Below are 13,076 nucleotides of genomic sequence, written 5' to 3' on the forward strand. Positions count from 1 at the left end.
TCGAGTGTAGGATGCTGTCAGAAAGCAAAGAATTGAGCAGTTTCACTGGTAGGAAATTTTGTTCCCTGGTTTAAAAAAAATTGTTTTACTTGTTTTAGGAGTAATTCAATATATAAAAATGTAATTATGTTTATTTAGTATATATATCATTATTTAAATCATTGAATGTACCACATTTTCCCATGAGGTCAACAACATTATTTATGTGTATTTTTATATTCCCAAGATAGAATTTTTCTATTTTTAAAATTTATATTTATGTATTATACTCCCAAGATGGAATATTCTTAGTTCTCAGTGAGTATACAGTAACTATTTATTAACTGAGTAAATAGAAAAAAGGATGAATAGACTCTTTTGCTTATTTCAATTTTATTATCTGCATATATATAAAGCCAGTATTCAGGGCAGATAATTAATCATAATAATAATTAATAAAATATGTCATATGTTAAAAGCATTGGCTGAAAAAGGAAACAAATGTATATATAATAACTTAATCATCTATCTATCTATCTATCTATTGGCTATCTTCATCATCATCTATCCATCCATCCATCTCTCTATGCACTTATATACATCTGTAAATATTTCTATGTTTAAAGACAATTATTACATTTAGCAAGATCTGAGTTGCTACTGATCACCCTGTTCTGGCCTATCACCACAGCAGTCATCTGGGTTCTGCTGGTCTACACATAAGCTACCTCCAGCACTTAGAAACTACCTCCTGGGCTTGGAGAGATGGCTCAGAGGTTAAGAGCACTGCCTGATCTTCCGAAGGTCCTGAGTTCAATTCCAGGGAAGCACATGGTGGCTCACAACCATCGACAAGGAAATCTAGTACCCTCTTCTGGTGTGCAGGCTTACACGTAGACAGAATACTATATAAATAATAAATAAATAAATCTTTAAAAAGAAACAAAAGAAAAAAGAAAGAAAGAACCTCCCATCATCCCCTACCTGGGGCTTAAGAATTGTTAACACAGAGCTCCACAGATGACAACTTCATCACCTAGAATATAATAGTCACATGCAGTCCCTTCTGCCTGCAGTCTAACAAGTTCCACCAATTTCTAAACACAGTATCCCAAATTGCATCTTGTGTTTCCCCATCAAATTTCTTTGTCATTTCCTAGTCTGTGCTCCATTTTGAAATGAAAGTGCAGGACGTATAACTAGGTTCCTGTTTCCTAGATGAGGCTTTCAGTAGTTCATCACCATTTTTGGGGAATACTGGCCATTCAGCGGGGAAATGGGCTCCTGCCTGTTTCCAAATCTGCGTTTATTTTCCCAAGGCGTATTTTACTTTATTTTATGCAATGTTAGGTTAGGTTTTCTAATACTATTTAGAGAATTTTTGCATTAATGTTGCTGAGTAATACCTATAATTTTCCTTTTGATTATTCCATCGTGCAGTTTTGTATTAAGGTAGCTGGGACCATATGTTTCTCCAGGAAAAGCTCTTTCTGTTTCTGTATTCATGAATAGATTACAGAGTGAGTTCTGGTCTTTTTTCTTCCTTGGAGTCTTATGAAATCAGTTAGTGAAATCAGATTGGCTCAATGCTTCAGGAGATGATATTAATTATAGATAAAACGTCTTCAGTTTACACAGATCTATTTGGAATCACCTATGGCTCCTATGAATTATCTTGTGTTTCTCAGGGAACTAATACATGTCATACAGTTTATGGCATTTGCACATATTGGGGGTATTATTCTATTATCCTCTAATATCGATGAGCTCATTAATCACCTCTTATTTCAAATCTTAGAGAGTTGCATTCTTCTTCCTTTTCTGTCCTCTCTTCTCTGCCCTACTCCATCCTTTTTCTTTCCCCTTTCCTTTCTTTCTTAGTTTAACTAGAGGTTTATTCCTATTCTCACTTTCAAAGAATTAGTGTTGGCTTCCATAAGTGCTCACTCTGTCTGTCTGTCTGTCTGTCTGTCTGTCTGACTGTCTGTCTATCATCTATTTATTTATCTATCACCTATAATCTATCTGTCAATAGATGTATACATGGATTTCTGCTCTCATTTTAGCATTTTTTTTTTGTTTTGATTTCTTGTCTTACTGTTCTTTTTCTAGCTAGGTTTAAAGTTAAGAATTGAGGTTTTTCTTTTGTCTTATACATGGTTAGCACTATAAAATTTCTTTGAATCTCCTTTCAACACACTGATTTTTATATGATATATACTTTAAGTATTTTTAAAGCACTTTCCAATATCTTCACAGTTTTGGCACTGAGTAGTGAATCTGGATCGTGTTAGACAGGCGTTCTACCACTTTGAGCTAATACCCCAGTCTCTGGCTTATTGACAGAAGGGTTTTGCTGCTACATAGCTCATCAGAGGGAAGTAGACTAGAATGTCAGTGAGGCCATGCCCCATCACAATCAGCATCTTTTAAAACCAATAAGTGAAAGTATAAGATTTTGATTACTTGCAGAAAGAGCTGCACCTGAGCAATTTCTCTGGCCCAAGGTAGAGACATGACATTTTAATCTACCTTGAAGATCTTAAGATCACTATGTATACAGAGGGGTTTTGACAAGACAAAAAAAAAAAGACATAGCATTATGTTCTCACATAAAACAGCCCCTCTGTTATCCCAAGTGTTGTCTGCTCTGTAATGGTCGTTTTGAACCTGGCTCAGTTTCACCCTTAAAAACAGTCAAGTTTCCATGAACAAACTCCTCACATCTTCTATGCTATACTCTGTGTGTCTCATCAGAAATCTTTCCACATAAATGACAAAGTGGAGACCTGAAGGCAATACATAGGGAGACCCTACTGTGGACCATTACCATGTAGCTTGGGCTGGCCATAAAGTTAATAGACAGCCTAAGAGAGACCCAAATTTGCAATCCTCCTGGAACTGAGGGTCAAAGGCCTCCACAGCTGGGATTAAAAACCTGTGCCACCATGTCCATTTTGATACTTTTATCATAAAGGGGGTAAGAAGAATATAGCTTAACTTCTAAATACAGAGGGTTTTTTTTCACCCTCATTTTTGCTATTGATTTCTAATAGAGTTTACTGTAGTTCTAGAATATATGTTGCATGAAGCTACTATTTTAAATTTATTTGGGCATGGATTATGAACCAAATCTCAGTAATTATTTTAGGTCTTATTTTCGCTATTATTTTCTGTTATATTTTAAAGGTTTAAATAAAATAATTGATTGATAAAACTGCTTAAATCATATGTAACTTTATTGATAGCCTATCTACTGCATCCTTCAATCATACAGAGGGGTGTTACCATTTCCAAGTGTAAAATGTCTAGCTTTCCTTTCAGTTCTACCAGAACTTTGAATTAAGAAATAATTTACTTAGGTGAAAAGGGTGAAAGAGCAAGGGAGGGAAGGAAGAACGGGAAGATAAAAGTGAGGGGATAACAACTGAGATGTAATCTGAATAAGTTAGTAAAATAAAAAATGGAAAAAAGAAATAGTTTATTTATAATGCTACTTATCATTTAATGATGGACGTTTTTATTATATTAAAGTTGTGCTTTAACTTTAAATCACTATTTAACTCTAAATAATTTTTCAGGACCCTGGAAGGAAACTTTGTACTCAGAAGTAGCCATTCTTAAGTTCATACTAATTAAAGTTTATTTTAATGTCTTTGGAGAATGACTCTGTCAAGTTATTCTTGATTGTTGATGGTCATTAAGGTCTCTGCTAGGTTACCTGAGTAACCAGCTAACATTGGACAGACAGTCTCTGAAATGATCAGGCACAGTAACTAGTGCATCTCTGCCAGGGGCCCTGGACATGTCCAGACATGCTTTCATTATCAGGTAGGCAGGCGCCATTTCTGTCTCTGGTTTCATTTTACACTTTAACTGTTTGCCTGCATGCCAGCTGAGGGAGAGAAGACATGGCCTTTCCAGATCATTCTGGGCATCCGCAGGATCCTCAGGATGTATACAGCCTACGTGTAGTTTTTCTCAATTCCTGGGAATAGGTGGAAGGTTTTTAAATTCTCTACAGGTAGAAGATTCCTCAGATACTCTCCAAAGAAAGGTTTTCCTGCTGGTGTTCTGTTTCCCCTAAACATTACTGACCACTTCAGACAGCAACGAGGTTAACATGTTTGTTATAATTATTTTCAGCGAGTACCTCCAGAGGAAAAGGCTTTTTTCACTACTCTTGTTCTGTGTCAGCTCAATAACAAACAGCCTTGCTGTTTAATTTAATTTTTTTTTTGGATAAGTGCCAGACAGTTTTAAAAAACAATTCATTTGGACTAAGACTTAGAAAAAGCTGTGAATATATGTGTGTGTGTGTGTGTGTGTGTGTGTGTGTGTGTGTGTGTGTGTGTGTATTCAATCAGGTGACTTCCAAACTTTACTGGAAATTTGAGGCCACTCTAACTTTTGAGGCCCCTAAGTATCTGGAGAAGAGCAATGAGATGAGATCAAATTAAAATGTAATAAAGCTCACTGTTGTCAGCAAGGTTTTCTTTTCCGTGTTAATATAAATCTAAGAAATGCTACTTCTCACAGTTGTTTGCTACTTTCTTTGATTGTTGATACTTTAATTTAAAAAAAAACAACAACAGTCTTTCAGTGTTTTACTATGCCAAATGCCATGCTGGAATCATAAAGGAACACATTGTGTCTTTCTACAGTGTCAAAATTAACTGAATAACAGTAAATTCATGAGGTTTAGCAGGTGCAGTGGCAGCATTTTGTCCTAAAAACCACCTGCCTTGGTAGCTTAGCTAAGGCCAAAGGAGATTCTCCATTCTAATCTTAATTACTAATACTCACATCATACAACATAAACCATATGTATAACTACATATAGTTAATGTATAATATATATCACATATAATTAATAATATATTAACTATACAATCAACATCAGCTAATATACATTATATTAATATATAATACATATTAATGATATGTAATTATAATTATATACAGCAAGATATAGTTAATATGTAATTATATATTAACTATATTTAATTATATAATTCAGAACATACACATATGTACACACACACACACACACACACACACACACACACACACACACACACGTTACTGAATGAGAGAGCAGCAGTAGCAGAGTTGTTAGCGTCCTCGGAAGTGAGCCAAGAAAGAGAATACAGATAAGACAATGAATGAGACCAGGACTGAGAGGCAGCTGTTGAGATCAAAGATGGTAGAATTCAGCTGCAGTGTGAAAGGGCCAAGCCAGACTGGGATTAGGGAACTGTTAGGTTCAGAAATTTGGTACGATCTGGGTCCTGGTCCAGCCAGGCAAATAGATGAATGGGCAAACAATTGAGGATCAACAGGGAGGAACAAGCTGAGACAGGAAGTCCTCCCTCCTTGACACACACATAGATAGCAGCTATCACATAATAGGTTGCTATGGGTCTGTGCCACCAGAGTGCTAAGTGTCTGTCATTTTGTTGGGTCCAGGTAAAGGAATCCTTGGGTCCTGTTTCCCTGGTGATATTTTAGCGTACCCGTGTCCTACTACCATTTCAATTCTCCCTAATAAGTGTATAGAGAAGTTCCCTATCTATTCAAGGGACAAGTCACTTATCAATCTGCACTGGACGGGAGGTACCTAACAGATGGCACAGTTTCTGGGTCCACCCTGTCTTGTATTCATTCTTCTTCCTCAAAACAGAGGCAAAACAGCATGTACACTAGAACCTGTCTGGTCAATGCACGGGTGGGAGAAATCGTCTTATACAATACGGCATAGCATAGAGTTGTCATCATCAAGCTCTATCAACTTCATCTACCAAATCGTGTGTGTGTGTGTGTGTGTGTGTGTGTGTGTGTGTGTGTGTGTGGTGTGATTTATGTGCAAATGTCTGTGTGTGGCAAGGGTGCCTGTGCATATGAAGGCCAGACGCTGATGTGAGATGTGTTCCTTGATCTCACTTCTCTTGATGTTACACCGATGTAGTACTTATTTTGCATGTGTGTGCCACATTGTGTGTGTGTGTGTGTGTGTGTGTGTGTGTGTGTGTGTGTGTGTGTAGCTCAGAGGATAACTTCCACCCTATGGTTCTCAGAGATCAAACTCAGGCTTTGGCAGCAAGCCCCTCTACGCACTGAGCCTCTCACCAGCTCTCAGCCATTTACCTTGAGTTAGGGTCTCTTTAAACCTTATGCTTCTCAGTGGGGCTAGAGTGACTGGCTAGTGAGCTTTGGATGTCCACCTCAAAGGAAAAGTATTGGCTGAGGACCCCCAAGACCAAGTTCTCAGCACAAAGGACATTTATTTATTTGCCCCAAAGGGACAGAGATCAGAAAATAAGAGACAAAGACAAGAGTTGGGGGATGAGCGAGAAGTGGCAGGGCACAGGGAGACAAGGAATTTGTCCAGGAAGGACAAAAGACTGGCTTTGGATAGAGACGAGACAAATGTGGCATGGAGGCAAATGGTAGTTTATAAAGGTAAGAGGGGAAACCCCATGTTAAGATCGGGTGCTTAATTGGGCATGTTAATTAGGTGAGCCAAAGGGGCCTTTTGTTTACTGGGCTTCAAAACTTTGATAGCTGGACCTAGCTAACCTGCCTCAGGAGGAGGTAGTGGGCACATAAGGGAATGACCTAGGGGCTAGCTTTAGGAATATAATGTAATGATATTTTAAAAGCAAGGCAGAGGGAATGGGGGAGAAGGACATGGCCCGCCAGAGCCCTGCTGGCATTTTGTTTGTGTGGGTACTGGGGATCCAAACCCAGCCCCTCAAGCTTGCGAGCCTTATCGATTTATTGAATGAGTTGTTTCCATAGACCTTTACTAAAGGTTGGTGCTATTGATTGGGTACAATTTTTAATGATGTTTTTTCTACATTTTGTACATGGGATCTTTATCATATAATGTGACTCTTCATCAATGGCAGTTTTATTCATTCTAAGTCATTGTGAAATTAAAATAATCATTAAAGTTTACTTTTAACACTATTAAAATTACATGTTTTCCCTTCCCTGAACTTTTATCTATTTTAATTATTATGTTTAAATTTTAAAAAAAATTTTTATTATTAATTTATTCTTGTTATATCTCAATGGTTATCCCATCCCTTGTATCCTCCCATTCCTCCCTCCCTCCCATTTTCCCCTTACTCCCCTCCCCTATGACTGTTCCTGAGGGAGATTTCCTCCCCCTGTATATGCTCATAGGGTATCAAGTCTTCTTGGTAGCCTGCTACTAGACAACATATAGGTGTGACTTGTTTTCTGTTTTGTTTTGTTCTTTTGGCTTTTTTTTTTTGTCCCTTTGCAAGGTCTGTCTTAGAATTAGTGCATTTAGATCATCTGTTGACTTAGCCGAATTCATTTTGACTATATTCCATTTTTCTTGTTTAATTTGCTCTTTTGAACTGAGCATTTTTTAAGAAGCTGCTTCCCAGTTCTTACCCTCAGCAGCATATTCGTGTGCTCAGGTCACTCAATGCCTCATTACTATTGTTTACTAAAGAGTGCTATTTTGGATATAGTAAGGATAACGATGGAGTCTCATTTCTTGTCTTCTTTCTCTACTGCTCTTTCTTTGTTGATATAGATCCAACTTTCTGGCTTCTCTCATTTCCTTTTTCACAGAGAACTAACTTCAGTAGCACTGAGACCAGAGTGAGCCTGTCAGGGATGAACTCTGTGGGACAAAGTACTTTTCTTCCACTTTGGAAAGAGAGTTATCCTTGATACAAGATTTGGGGTTGGTGAGCTCTCTTCTTTTTTCCCTACAAATGTTTCACTGCACTCATACCTACCAAGTATCTTCCTTCATAGCTTGCTCTCCATTTTATTTACTGAGGTGACATCTCTCATCGAGCTCAGAGCTTACCGAGTAGCTAGTCTAGTTAGCTAGTTTACCCTGTAGATGCCCTGTCTACACCATCTGAGCACTGAGATGACAGGCAGCCTCCCACATACTCCTGGATTTTATGTGGATGTTAGAGCATGGACTTTCTCTATAGGGTATCTCCTCTTAATTACTACTAAGTCTAATATTTGTTTTTTCTGTGGTCTCTTTATTCTCCTTCTTATACTTTATTAGCATATATGTTATAATTTTTAAAACTGCCCCATAATGCCTGAATGGTCTGCCCTGTATTTTCATTGTTGTTTATTCTTAACTTAAATATTTGATGAAGTTTATGATGTTCTATCTTTAGGGGTACTGAATCTTTGGTCACGTTTATTTTTCCTAATGTGAAGGCAGTCTTTATTTCTGTTGCTGTGTTTATGATTTCTAGAATTTCCATTTCATGCTTCCCCGGAGTTATTGCTTCTGTGTTTATATTATCTATCTAGTCTTATATTTCACATATTTTCTCCAATAAAATTTAGCATTTGATAAGTCATTTCAATTTTTTTTGTTAATTCTAGTATGTATGTCATGTGTGAACAGTGTTTAGATGATTGGCTTTTTTATGCTGTTTCCCATTTCTGTTCTTTGAAATGCCTTATAATTTTTGTGTGAAATAAATCTATATGAGAGCATCTATGTCCATTATCACCTTTAATATGCCCAATCTCATCTGATCTAAGCAGATCTGGTCAGTTTAGTTTAGCACGTGGATGAAAAATGGGGAGTAAGAAGGAGACAGGGACGTTAGATATGCTATCCTAACTGAGATAGATTTTAAAGGGTATTTACAGTAATATGGCTAGAATTTAGAGTATATTTAATGTGTGTTATAGTACAAGTACCAAGGACTTTAAATTCTTCTAGTATCCTTGATTGTCTCTCATGGTTGATTTTGCCTTTCCAAGAAGTTTTTATGAATTCTGGTACAGACCTAACCTGTGCCTCTTATGCAACACACAAAGGGAACAATGAGGTTGTAGTGAGACACCTGCTAATATCCAACTGAACTAGTGTTCCCAAATTATCAGTATCTAGAAGAGAAGCCTTTGCTGTAGAGATAGAAGCCTGCATTTTATAATTCATTATTATTTCACTTCCCCCACCCCACCACAGCTAGAAGGGGATCCTTCTCAGGTCTCTTAACGTGAGAAGCCATTGAGTTCTTAGAAGTGAAGTCTACAGTGAGACAACAGAGCATGCAAGGATGGCAGTCCCAGGGTTTCCCACTCCACCCCACAATCAGCCTCCAAAGTTCACTGGAATAGCTGTGCAAACCATTCCTCCTGTGCTGACACATGGAGCAAATATCTCACAAATGTGTTCTGACATGCCTCTGCATCTCCAGGTCTCAGGGTGCCGGTTTACTTTGTAGCCTCACATTTCTGATGGGTCCAAGAGAAGCCATTGATTTTTCTATGTGTCAATGTTCTTCTTGGTATGTGGACAACAGAGGTTATAGAAGCTCATTAAATGTCAGGACTGGAATAGGAAATAGTCCGTCAGTAATTTGAATTAGTTATTCGTAAGTATTTCTCTGTCTCTATTTTTTTTCTAGGATTTTTGTTGATTTTTTTTTTTTTTTTTTTACTATTTGTCTGTTAGAGCAGAACGGAACCTGGATAATATCTACGGCTTCCCGAGGGGTAAAGCTGTTCTTCTATATCCTAACAGGAATGAAGAGTATGTAGAATATCCTAGAAGCTTTCTGTCTTCCTCTAAGTTATTATAAACCCTTGATGAAGTGGTTATTTGACTCATGGATCTTCCTAAGAGTAGTGTTTTTTGCCCCAGAACTCTCCTTTCTTCCATTTATTTTTTTACTTAGTGAATTTTATTTTTTATCTTCTATCTTTTAGTAATTAATTTTTTTCTCTGACTTCCTATAAGTCCTTTCACTATTTGCATATTATTTAGTTTTGTTTTCACGACCCAATGGGGTTGTCTGTGTAACCATGGGTATAGAACTATCCAATGGAGCCTGGTGGGCCTCCCACTGTGCATACAATTCAAGACAATCAATGACTCTTCTTCAGAGTCCATCAGTATTCAGAGGCTCAGGAGGTATGGGTAGGGCCCCATGAGTCCCTCACCCACCATGTCTGTCTATTGAGAGTGCCAGTGTTGTGTACCAGTCTAGGCAAGTTCTGATTGAAGTTTCAAGTCTCCTCACAGCTGAGATGGAAAATACTATGTCTTTAGCGGTCTTTGTGTCATCAATTTTTACTCTCTGTATATACACATATATTTCTTTATATACATTATTATATAATGTGTGTAGAGGAATTTTAATCCAGGATGCCTTTAATCCCTCTGGTTGGACTACAGACACACCCTTTGTACACACCTTTAATCCCAAACAATGAAGGTAAAGTTAGTTTGAAGAGGGAGGCAATGTCTAGTTTGTAGAAGGGAGCAACGAAAGTGATGTGTAACTGAGGAGCAGACAAAGTGACAAATCAAAAAAAGATTTGACAGAATGAGTCAGAGATAGGATATGCCCAACTCTTAGGAGAACAGAGAGGAAAGAGATTAGACTTGAGAGCAGGCAGGGAGATGGGAGGAGGAAGTTTTCCTGGCAGAGTCTGACAGAGACAAAGACACAAGTTGAAGAAAGGGCAGCTAGACACAGGTGAAGACAGAACAAGCCAGAGAATGAGAAGGAGCCGGAAGGTTAGAACAGATTGCTATGGTTAGATTGAGGCCAAGCAAAGCAATTCAGTTAGAAACGGAGAGAAATCAGTTTGAATCAGTGAACTTAAACAGAACATTCTCCACAGTAGAGTGGAGAGTGGGATATGACTTTCTCACATACTCTGGTGCCTCACCTTTGACCATGTCCCCTGGAGGGGGAGACCTGGTGGCACTCAGAGGAAGGACAGCAAGTTACCAAGAAGAGACTTGATACCCTATGATCATATAGAGGGGGAGGTAATTCCCCTCAGGAACAGTCATAGGGGAGGGGAATAAGGGGAAAATGGGAGGGAGGGAAGAATGGGAGGATATAAGGGATGGGATAACCATTGAGATGTAACAAGAATAAATTAATAAAGGAAAAAAATTAGTAATAAAAAGAAAAGAGTTTGAGTCAAAACAGCTGAGTTGAACCAGTCAACCAGAGTCCATAAAGAACTAGAAAGGATAAGGTTATTTAGAAGTAAGTCTCAGAGGATGAAAACATTCTACACCTAGATTAGATTTATGAAAGCTAGAAGCTTCTAGGACTAGGACTAGGTTACAACAATACAATTAGTGAATAAAAGTTACTTTTACAGGTGTGTGTGTTATCGCCAGCTTCTCTTGGACTCATCAGAAGCATGAGAAACAATCATCCCAAAACCTGGCGAGGCAGAATCGTGTTAGAACACATTTGGAATATGTTTTTTTTTAATTGCACAGAGCAATTTAGAAAACAGTTCAGGTCAAGACAGATCATAATCTAAGACAGATAGCACTGTTGCAAAAAGCAGAGAGGCTGCGCCACCAACAAAATAATAAGCAATGAATAATTACGGAGATAAAACTTCAGAGTATCACGATGTCTTTGTTCAAGATAAATGCATTCTAGACATGTCACCTCTAATTGCTAAATGCTTTAAAGGGCCATCGGGGGATGTTATTTTCTTTTTCTTTTTTTTTTTCCTCCTTTATTAATTTATTCTTGTTACATCTCAATGGTTATCCCATCCCTTGTATCCTCCCATTCTTCCCTCCCTCCCAATTTCTCCTTATTCCTCTCCCCTATGACTGTTCCTGAGGGGGATTACCTCCCCCTCTATATGATCATAGGGTATCAAGTCTCTTCTTGGTAACTTGCTGTCCTTCCTCTGAGTGCCACCAGGTCTCCCCCTCCAGGGGACATGGTCAAAGGTGAGGCACCAGAGTATGTGAGAAAGTCATATCCCACTCTCCACTCTACTGTGGGGAGTGTTCTGTCCATTGGCTAGATCTGGGTAGGGGCTTAAGGTTTACCGCCTGTATTGTCCTTGGCTGGTGCCTTAGTTTGAGCGGGACCCCTGTGCCCAAATCTGCCTATCATAATGTTCTACTTGTAGGCTTCTAGGACCCTCTGGGTCCTTCTACTTTGCCTTTCTCCCATGATTCTCTCATCTAGAGTCCCAATAGAATGTCCTCTCCTCTGTCTCAGTTTCCTGGTAAGTGAAGGCTTTCGTGGGACATGCCCCTTGGGCTAATATGCAGATATAAGTGAGTATATACCATTTGAGTCTTTCTGCTTCTGGGTTAACTCACTCATTATGATCATTTCTAGCTCAATCCATTTATCCACAAATTTCGGGAATTCCTTGTTTTTAATAGCTGAATAGTATTCCATAGTGTATATGTACCACAGTTTCTTTATCCATTCTTCTATTGAGGGACACTTAGGCTGTTTCCATGTTCTGGCTATTATGAATAAGGCTGCTATGAACATGGTTGAGCAAATTTTCTTGCTGTGTGCTGGAGCATCTTCTGGGTATATTCCAAGGAGTGGAATAGCTGGGTCTTGAGGAAGCCCTATTCCCAGTTTTCTGAGATAGCACCAGATAGATTTCCAAAGTGGTTGTACTAGTTTGCATTCCCACCAGCAATGAAGGAGTGTTCCTCTCTCCCCACATCCTCACCAGCATGTGGTGTCGCTTGAATTTTTGATCTTAGCCATCCTGATGGGTGTAAGATGGAATCTCAGTGTTGTTTTGATTTGCATTTCCCTGATGATTAAGGAGGTTGAGCATTTCTTTAAGTGTTTTGGAATATGTTAACTTGGAGAAGAAAACAGAACTACTTCAGTGTAGTGTTAAAGGCAGACTGTGAACAATAATGGAAAGTCACTGGACTCAAGTGCCTTTGTGTGTGTGTGTTTGTGTGTGTGTGTTCGTTCGTGTCTATATGCGCCTGTGTATATGCAGTTGTGTGTGTGTGTATATGTGTGTGTGTGTGTGTGTGTGTGTTACTCTTCTTATTGAGGTGACAAACTCTTGACAAAATAATATTAGGAAGAAGAGATACAACCAATCATTGTGAGAAATTAATGGTGAAATAAGCTTAAAGCAGCTGATCTAATTGCATCCATAGTCAGGAAGCAGAGGACATGAATGCTGGTGTTTGTCTCAGTTTCTTTTTGTGTGGGCATTTAGCACCCTCCCCAACTCATAGAAGGGTGCTATTGACATTTATGGTGAGAGTTTCCAACTCAGTTATGCAGTCTAGAAACTTCCTT

Source organism: Acomys minous (genome assembly GCF_964271855.1).
Source record: "Acomys minous genome assembly, chromosome: 9".
Taxonomy (NCBI): domain Eukaryota; kingdom Metazoa; phylum Chordata; class Mammalia; order Rodentia; family Muridae; genus Acomys; species Acomys minous.